Raw genomic sequence first — 9,979 nt, 5'->3', positions numbered from 1 at the left:
TTTATTATGATTCCTCATGTGGTGGGGACCCCCAACCATAAAAGTATTTTCATTGATACTTCATCACTGTCATCTTGCTACTGTTATGAGTCGGGCAACCATTCAACCCCCTAAGGGGTCACAACCCACAGGTTGAGAACCGCTGGGTTAGAGCATGCCAATAGATCGTGTTCAATGAAAGGACTGAATATTCCTGAGGGCGGGGGGCGGGGGGAGTGGACATCAGGATTCCTAAAGAGGATTATATTTTTTATTATTGTTACCATTATATATTATTATTACTCAATTATATTTATCAATATGCACCTTCAAAAGAAAGGTCAAGAAGGAAATGCAAACCTGCCAAAGTTATGGAGCTGGATGTTTGTTGACCACATCAATGAGTTACAGTAATACCTGTGAAAACCGAAGCCTGGATAACCTCTGAGAGAAGGAAAACACAAATATCCCCCACTAACAGAGAGCCATGGAGAAGCAGGAAGATTACACGCTATCAAAGGTGGAACAGTAATGAGGGCAGCGATACCATGAGAGTAGGGAGAAAGGGGGAACCGATCGCAATGATTAATGTCCAACACCCCCCTTCCTCCGGGGACGAACAACAGGAACGGTGAAGGGAGACAGCGGACAGTGTAAAGTATGAAAATATTAATTATTTATAAATTATCAAATGTTCACAAGGGTGGGAGGCTAAAAAAAGAGCTGACACCAAGGGCTCAAGTAGAAAGAAAATGTTTTGGAAATGTTGATGGCAACATATGTACATATAATATATGTAATTAAGGTGGCCAGATTTTAACATTGGTAAAGCGGGACACCACTGATAAAACTCATATCCTGGCGAAATAGCCACATGGCAGCCGAAAACCGTATACTCTAGCTTGTCGTGCATTCTTTCCAAAAATAGGGACTTTTTTAAAACACCGCAGGACGCAGGGAAAATTGTTAAAAATTGGGACTGTCCCGCGTTGTCCGGTCACCTTATGATATAATTGATCTATAGATTGTGATAAGAGCTGTAGCAGCCCCAAGTAAATGGTTTAAAAAAATGAAGTGCTTAACTATTGCCTGTCAGAGCTAACTTAAACAAAAAGAGTTCTGGAAGAAAGCATACATGAATTTTTCTACTTGAAAAAAAAAAACGTGGAAAAGTTGTGACCCTCAGAGACAGGGTAGTCCCACACAAGCCCTGACATTTCCAAGTTTATCTGTAATAGAGACGAACCTTGTTGCCCAGTTTTCCAAGGCATCTAGCACATAAAGAGAAGACTTGTCTGATGTCTCTCTACCCACCTCTTGGTTTCTCGCTGTGTGAAATAATGCCCAGTGAAACATTTAGTAAGGGCGACACGGGGATTTGTGGACCAGGGAACCGAAGGTTCCAAGAATCGTACAAAATATGGGTAAGATCTCACTCTTAGGACATCCTAAGATCTCACCCTTAGAGCACGGGGCTTGGCCCACAACCAGGTATCATCCCAGAACCAAGAGCAGATTCAGAGCTGCAGCTGGCCGGGCTGCCTGCTGCCTCGTGGCGTGTCAGCATTTCACACACTTTTCCTCCACAGAGCTGAACCTGGAGCCTCTTTCAAACATAACTGGTTGAAGTTGATGGAAATTACATGCCTTATCACTTTGTAAAAGAAAAAAAGATATATAAAATGTAAATCCAAGAGAAATGGGCAATTTTCTTGTACCATTTTATATTTCTGTGTAAGTTACCAAGTGCCAATCATTCTTACTTTTTAAAATTCAAATTTGTCAAGCAGCATGTAAGCTTTCAATGTCGTACAAGAAAAGATAATGCTTCATGTGGAACCGTCACTTACGCTCATTCTGTGGAAGTGCCTGCCAAAAGCGGATTCATCAGATTGCTGGCTTTATAGAAATATTAATGATCCCATTAAATCAGACCCTTCTCCGTGGAGGTCATCACGGAACCGACTAAAGGGTAATCAACCCGGTACAGGTTTCTCAGTGTCGAATTCTGTGTTTGCATCAGAATGCCAACTCAGTATTGCACTGTGTGTATCTCAGTGGAACAAGGGGCCTGCTTAAGAACCGGTGTAAACGAAAGCCCCCATTAACTTGCCCTTGGAAGTGAAATGACTGTCATGATAACCTGTTTTACACGCCCTGCCTTCCGCCGGCCATCCGAAGTGTTCACTGGGGGCACGCCTCCAAAATAAGGTGGTCAGAATGCGATTCAGCATGCTAGTCTTGCAGCTTCCCGTGTCCGGGTGGAAGGACATCTGTGACCCTGCCAAGACAGCAGTTATTACTGCCCCACGGGGAAAAGACTTCTACGGGCGTGCAGGGATGCACTGAGTAACGGCGGACACAGTTCACAGGAGGGAATCCTCAGCTTTGGCAGAGATGGTGCAGCAGCAAGGTCAGGGTCCTCCAAAGGACCCATTTTTGAGCAACCTCTGACTGGTGCAGCATTTGATAGACAAGTCCAAATGGAGGAAAGGTAGCAGCCACGAAGCTCTGGGAGATACTTTGCTCCTACGAATGCTATCTTCCTGGGCTTTGTTAAACATCAACCAAAGGGAAATATGAAATCATCCCTACAAGGTCAGAAGAGATTGACTAATGCAGCAAGACAGCTCAGTGTCTACACAGGCGTCCTCAAACTGTAAACGGGGCCAGTTCACTGTCCCTCAGACCCATTGGAGGGCTGGACTATAGTTAAAAAAAATCTATGAACAAATTCTTATGCACACTGCACATATCTGATTTTGAAGTTCAAAAAAAGGGGGGGAAGGAAACACCCAGCAAGCTGGATAAATGTCCTCGGCGGGCCGCATGTGACCTGCGGGCCATACATTGAGGACACCTGGTCTACCCAGTGTGCGAATCACACTCAGGACTCCTAGCTGAGTCATTTACCTGCAGAGTAAACCTGGATTCATTAGGGGAGAAAGAAGGTGGCAGGAGGTCAGACATAAACTGACCTTGGGCTCTTTTGTCTGGAAACCCACGAAGAGATTCTTCTTTCAAGCTACAAACAGCTTCGAAAGCATGGAATTTCCAGAGCTGGAAGTGACCTTAGCTATCACTGAGTCCAGCCCTTTGTTTTTACAGATGAGGAAATAGTGGCCTAGAAAGATTACTCAGCGTGTCCCAGCTCCCATAGCTGATCAGGCGAGGTTTCCTACACGCCACCCGGCTCAGGTCCTGTTTGAGAGTTGATGACTCAGACCGCATCTATTCATTGAGAGCCTCTGTGGGAGCCATCAGCCTTTGAGGAGCATAAGGAGGGCTGAGTCGGTCCTTGCCTAGAGAAGAAAAATGGCCTAACTGACCACCGTTCCGTAGTTCAGTGGCAGTTTAAGACAACAATGAAATAGTTATGTGGCAATGGAACATACTTTCTTGTGTCTTCCACTTAAAAAGAAAAAGCACGGAGCCCTCTAGGGAGCAGTTTATGGACACTTGGTGCCTGTGCTTTATTCATGCTCCCGCTTCACACAATATTCCATTGTTTTCAAACTTCTTTTTTGGAATAAGTCCAAGATGAAGAATGAGAGACTGTGTGGATGTCCAGAACCATTCAACCCCAATGTTGAGTCTAAGAAGTCATCTGTCTTCATTAACTAGTGCTGCTTTAGAAGAAATACCACGAGGGAGGGGCTGGCTTAAAGGACAGAAGTGTATTTTTCACACTGTAGGAGGCTCGACGTCTGAACTCAGGGCTCCAGCAGCAGTTCAGTAGGAGCCGTGGAAGTGCAGTGGTTACGTGTAGGCAGTTGGAAATCACCAAGCTGCTCCTCGGGAGAAAGCCGGAGCTTTCTACTCCCATAAAGCGTCACAGGAGCAGTTCTACTCTGTCCTGTAGGGTCACTCTGAGTTGGCACTGACTCGATGGCAGTGCGGGAGAGTAGAGTGGGAGTGAGTGCTGTGTTCACTCTGAGGGAAACCCCTCCCCTTGCCTCCTCCAGCATTCTTCTCAGAGCCCCTAGTTGATAGCCACGGGCATCTCTTACTCCATTCGCGCATGCTTTTTTGTCTCTTTGGTCCTGAATCTGGTCTTTCATATCTCAAAAGTGAATTACTTAAGACATATCCCCTATTAACGTGACCTCATTAATGTCATGAACAAAACCCTATTCCCAAATGGGATTGCATCCCAAATAGGTATAGGAGTTGGTATTTTGTGTGGGACACAATAAAATTCATAACATTTCCCTATCAACCTGCAAAGACGGTAGTCCGGTAGTCAGTCTAAGGAAATCTGAATTTGTTTCTGAGCTATGGTTAAGCCCAAACAAGGAACAATGAGTGCTATCTCTTGCAGTCGGTTAATATTCAATGTCAGAGTCATATTCAACTTGACGGCAGTAGAGTGCATTTAATATGTCTTTCTAATCAGAGTCCCCAAGAATCACGGAGTTTCAAACAAGCACACACACATACATAGGCTAATATGCCTGTAAATATATGAGAGTGCATCAAGAAGTGTTTTACAAACTCATGAAAGCCTTTATTAAACAAGAATATTAAAATGTGAGATTGTTGGTCTTCACATATCTTTGCTCTGTCTTTAAGCGATCCTGAAGGCAGTGTTCCCATCTCTAACCCTTCCTCCCAGAGTCTGACCTCTTCGATGTACACCAGGAATGCATGGAATAACAATGGAAATGTTTCCCCCAAATGGATGCTAGCCCTTGAAGCACTCCCTAGCCTATGCCAAGCAATTTGGAAGATCAACTAGCAGGGGTCCATATCTGTGCTCATTCCCAAGAAAGGTGACTGAACAAGATGCAGAAATTATCAAACAATACCATGAATATCACATGCAAGCACAATTTTGCTGACGGGATTTCAAAGGTTGGTGCAGCAGTACATTGACAGGGCATTGTCAGGCATTCGAGCCAGATTCAGAAGAAGAGGAGGGGTGAAGGATACATCACTGCTGGTGCCAATTGGATCTTGGCTGAAAGCATAAGACACCAGAAGGATGAGTGCTTCTGTTGTGCTGACTATGCAAAGGCTTTCGGCAGTGTGGGTCATAACTATAGATCACACTGAGCAGAATGGGTATTCCAGAACACTTCATTGTGCTCATGGGAAACTTGTAGATGACCAAGAGGCGATTGCTTAAACAGAACAAGGGGGAACTGCATGGTCTAAAATCAGGAAAAGTATGCCCAGTGAAGTGAAATTGTTTGGTGTGGCTCTTTTATCCACAGTCTTTGTTAACTCGCACGAACTGACTGGGGGGAGCATGCAAATAAGATGTAGAGGATTCTAACTTGGTGATGGCCTCATTTTCCCATTCTGTGGGGTATAAAGTGAGCCATTTTGGAAGCAGGGACAGAAAATCCCAAGACGGCCCAGGAAGAAGAATGAGGAATGAAGGGAGTTTGATATCCCTATGTGGAGAAGAGGCGGAGGATGAGGGCGGACATCATGAGACAGCAGCGGGTTTTCCAGCCTAGGAAGGAGTCAAGCCGAGTGCCTTCAGGCAGGAGGCTGCCTGCAGAGCAGGACGCCCTGTCCGAATTGATCAGCACTAACGGAGCTTTGTAACACTTGACTGAGCAGGGCGGAGGCCAAGAGGTTGCATGACTGAGAGATCAAGGACCAGGGAGAGACATGCCTTCTAGGATGACTGAAAAGAAGCCCTGCTGTGGATGAAAGTACTGTATTCTTAATGTTCTCTGATCGTGATTTGTTGTGTTCTGTTCACTTCCCTAATAAATCTCCATGATTGTGTGTACTGTCTGCGAGACCTCTGTGGACATTGCTCTGGGATTGTCGAGCCCAGCAGTGAAGTAGAGTGCCGTGAGAGGGGTGGTTGATGTCAGAATAGGGTAAAGAAGGTTGGAGGTGGAGGCATGTCTGATCTTAGCCTTGTGGGAATCAGCTGATGTTGAATTCAATACTTCTTCCCTTTTGTGTAGCCTGAAGAGGTCAGACAAAGCCCCCATATGATTTCTTCAATGTGTGTCATGGCTGTACACTTTCACTATACTTATATTATCTGTAAGCTGGGCAATAATCTCAGAAGGTGCAATGTGCAGAGAAGAGCATGGCATCAGGATTAGAGGAAGGTTTATTAACCTATGATATGCACACCATACAACCTTACTTGCTGCAAGTCAAGAAGACTTGGGCCCTTACTGATGAAAATCAAAGACTACGACCTTTTATATGTATTACAACTCAATGTAACACACTCCCATTGCCACCGAGGTGATTCCAGCTCACAGTGACGCTATAGGGCAGGGTAGAACTGTCCCTGTGGATTTCTGAGGCTGTAACTCTTTAGAGGGATAGAAAGTTTCAGCTTTGCCCCTCAGGGCAACTGGTGGTTTTGACCTGTGGACCTTATGGTTAGCAGTCCAGCATGTAAGAAAACAAAAATCCTCACAACTGAACCACCAATAGACAACATCATGATGAAGGGAGAAAAGAGTGATATTACCAAGGATCTCGTTTTCCTTGGGTCCACAATCAACACTTATGGCAGCAGCAATCAAGGAATCCGAAGACCTATTGCATTGGGGAAATCTGTAGCACAAGACCTCTTTAAAGTGGTAAAGTGCAAAGGTGTCCTAGGGTTCTTGAGGGAGGGGAAAGCATCAGGGGGTGGGGGATGAGGAGCTGATGCCAGCGGCTTACATGAAGAGCACATGTTTTGAGGATGATGAGGGCAATGAATGTACAAACGTGCTTTATACAATTGATGTATGTATGGATTGTGATAAAGAATTGTATGAGCCCCCAATAAAATGATTTTTTTTAAGTGTAAAGATGTCTGTCACTTTGAGGACTAAGGTAGGTCTGGCTCAAGCCATGGTATTTTCATTTGCCTCAGAAGTATGTGAAGGCTAGACGTTGATTAAGGAAGACCAAAGAAGAACAACGAAAGTACCAGGGATGGCCAAGAGAACAAGTGAATACAAGCATGCTCCTTCAAAGTGAGAATGACAAAGCTTCGTCTCACATGTGACCAGCAGAGACAAGTTATGTGCTCAGGAGAGACCAGTCCCTGGAAGAGGACATCATGCTTGGGAAAGTAGAAGGTCACAGAAAAAGTGGAAGACGCTCAAGGAGATGACTTGACTCCATGGCTGAAACAGCGACCTCAGACACAGCAGCTGTGAGGCAGGTGCAGGACGGGACCGGGTTTCCTTCTTCTGCACAGAGGGCTGCTATCCGTGCTCAATGGCACCCACCAGTAGCAAACCTTCCACCAAAGAGTTTGCCATTCTGCACTTTACACCACACCCAAACTGTAGTTTCGGCATCCTTAAGGGTCTCCAATCATGGTCCTCTAGCTGAAGGGACAAAATCATGGCTTGAGGGTGGGGGGCGGTGGTGGTGATGTTTCCCAAGGAATGTCTTACAGGACAGCCCTTGCTAACCTTCAAGAATGAGCAAGGTCATTGTTGTAATGGGAAAAATTTCTTAGCACAATTTTCTCACCAATGCCATTTTCAATTTTCTTAACACTCCTTCCTAATATTTCCCCATGATTATCCTGTGTCCTTCAGAAAAATCTAACAAGATTACCCTTTGTAACCTTAAAACATAGTCAACGGTATACTCCTGAGGTCAACAGGCCCTCAAGAACAGTTGTTTTGATGGGACAAGTTTTTTTGTTTTGTTTTATTTTTAAAGCCATCCTTGTGAGACTAAGACAAGTGTGTTGTTATTGCTATGTGCCATTGAGTCAACTGCAATCATAGCAACCTTATGAACAAAGGAATGAAACGTTGCCTGGTCCGGTGCTATCTTCATAATTTCTGCTATATTCAAGCTGCGTTGCTACCCCTGTATCTTCTTCTTCCTCAATGACCCTCTGCTTTACCCAGCATGATGTTGTTTTCCAGGGACTGGTCGCTCCTGATAATGTGGCCAAAGTACGTAAGATGAAATTTTGTCAGCCTCGCTTTTAAGGAGCATTCTGATGTACTTCCTCCAAAACGGATTTGTTTGCTCTTTTGGCATCGATTCTTCTTTGCTCCTTATTCAAAGTCAAACTTTCATATCCATATGAGGCAATTACAAGTACCGTGACTTCAGTCAGGTGCACCTCAGCCCTCAAAGTGACATAGTTGGAAGTCACTTAGAAGACAAACGGATGACTGAGATTGTCTGCTACTGGCCACTGATTGCAGACACATGTTTAAACATCTTTTGTTTGGAACATCTGGGCTGGAACTCTTGTAGCAATATGTCTGACTTATCCTCATGTAGATGCAGATACAGGGGCCTGAGCGGTGGAATGGTTACACATTGGGTTGCTAACCCCAAGGTCCACAATTCAAAACCACCAGAAGGAGAAAGACAAGACTTTCTACTCTGTAGAGAGATACAGTCTCAGAAGCCCACAGGCACAGTTCTACACTCAGGGTGCTATGAATCAGAATGGACCCCATAGGAGTTGGCTTGGTCGTTTTGATATGCAATTACACGCATTGACATAATCTGCCCGTTTTGTACTATTTAGTTTGACCATTGCCGATGCATCACCCTTCTGTTAAAATTCGACTATCTCCTCCCTCCCCCAAACACACACACACACGCGTGCGCACGCACACACACAGCATCACATGAAGTAAATAAATGAGCTCACGTGGCAGAACCCCTCTGAGACTGGAGAGGAAAGGGGCTGGGGCTGGGCCAGAGACCAAGCGCAAAACAATGCACAGGGCCCCGTGTAAACTTCTTATCTGGCCTTCCACTCTTATGTTTTTATAGTCATGGCTCCCTGGGAAACCCAGAGGAGTGGATTTCTTGAGAGCCCTTGTTAAGAGCCTATATACTCCCTTGCTATTCTCATGTCACCTCACCAGCGCTACGTGTTGGCGAAAGGTGCGCCAGCAAGTTTCCGTTTTTGAGTGTGATTTCATTATGCAGTGATCCATTCTGTGTGCAGCAGTCTGCCACTGTTCCAGCCAGGCCCTCATCAGCCAAGCCCCGTCCGAGGAAAGATAGCCATTTAATAAAAACACTGCTAATCCTCTTAGTGATTTTAGTGGCATGGTAAGCAGTCTATTATTAGCCAGAGCTGACATTTCACATGCAGAAATTGTCTTTACCTGAAAGTCAAGTGTCATTCAAGAGAGGGAGAAATTATTTAGCATTTTTTCCCTTCCAAAACATCAAAGAAATCCCCTGCAGACCTATCTTTTCATAAACGCCTTAATCCTTTCAGGAATTGGGGCTAGATTTTTCTCTGATGCAAACCATCCTACCGATTGGAATGGCTTTGCTGAGTGCTCATAAGCAGTGGTCAGGACAGTAGATTCTTCTTCGATGCCCATAGGAAGACCCGGGCGCTGAGGGGCCAAAGCCGGCCTGGAGGTCAGTGTTATTCATTCAACAACACGCAGCCCGCTGGACTACCCCCTCAGCGTCCAAACAGAATCCGTCCTCCTGCCATTTGTACAAATACTACAGCAATTGCTGAGACGCTTGAGTCTTTCGCCGCATATGCCTTTAGAGGTACACATTTGGCTCAGCGGCAGCTAAACATTTTTAAGAGCACAGTAAGAAATAGGCCAGAAAACATCAAAGCTTTATAGCTTTTTCCCGAAAACTTGATGGTCTTGCTGGTACAACTCCCTGTGATACAGTTCAGTTGTAATAACAATGGAAAGTGTATCAGTGCAAACTGCTGATGAAACATCAAAAAAAAAAAAAAGTAGCCAAGGGTCTTTTAAACACATTTAAGGACTGTGCTTTTGAACTGCGGTTCTCAGCCCTGGAAAACCTCTTCAGGATTTTAAACAGGGCTTTGGGTGAACTGCAGAGGGCAAACCTGAAATTGTCTCGTGCAATAGAATCAATAGCCAGCAATATTTTCTCTTTGAGAAAAACTCAATGTGACAGAAAAGAGCACGGGCAATCAGGGAAAGGGGGACCCTGGCTCAAACGCCTGCCTTGGAAATACCCCGTAAAGCAGTACAAATTAGGTGATGTCACCAGAGGTAGGAAAACCACAGTGACAGAAGAAAATGTT

The sequence above is a fragment of the Tenrec ecaudatus genome, chromosome 8, assembly GCF_050624435.1.
Source record: "Tenrec ecaudatus isolate mTenEca1 chromosome 8, mTenEca1.hap1, whole genome shotgun sequence".
Classification (NCBI taxonomy): Eukaryota; Metazoa; Chordata; class Mammalia; order Afrosoricida; family Tenrecidae; genus Tenrec; species Tenrec ecaudatus.
Note: the sequence above shows the minus strand (reverse complement) of the source record.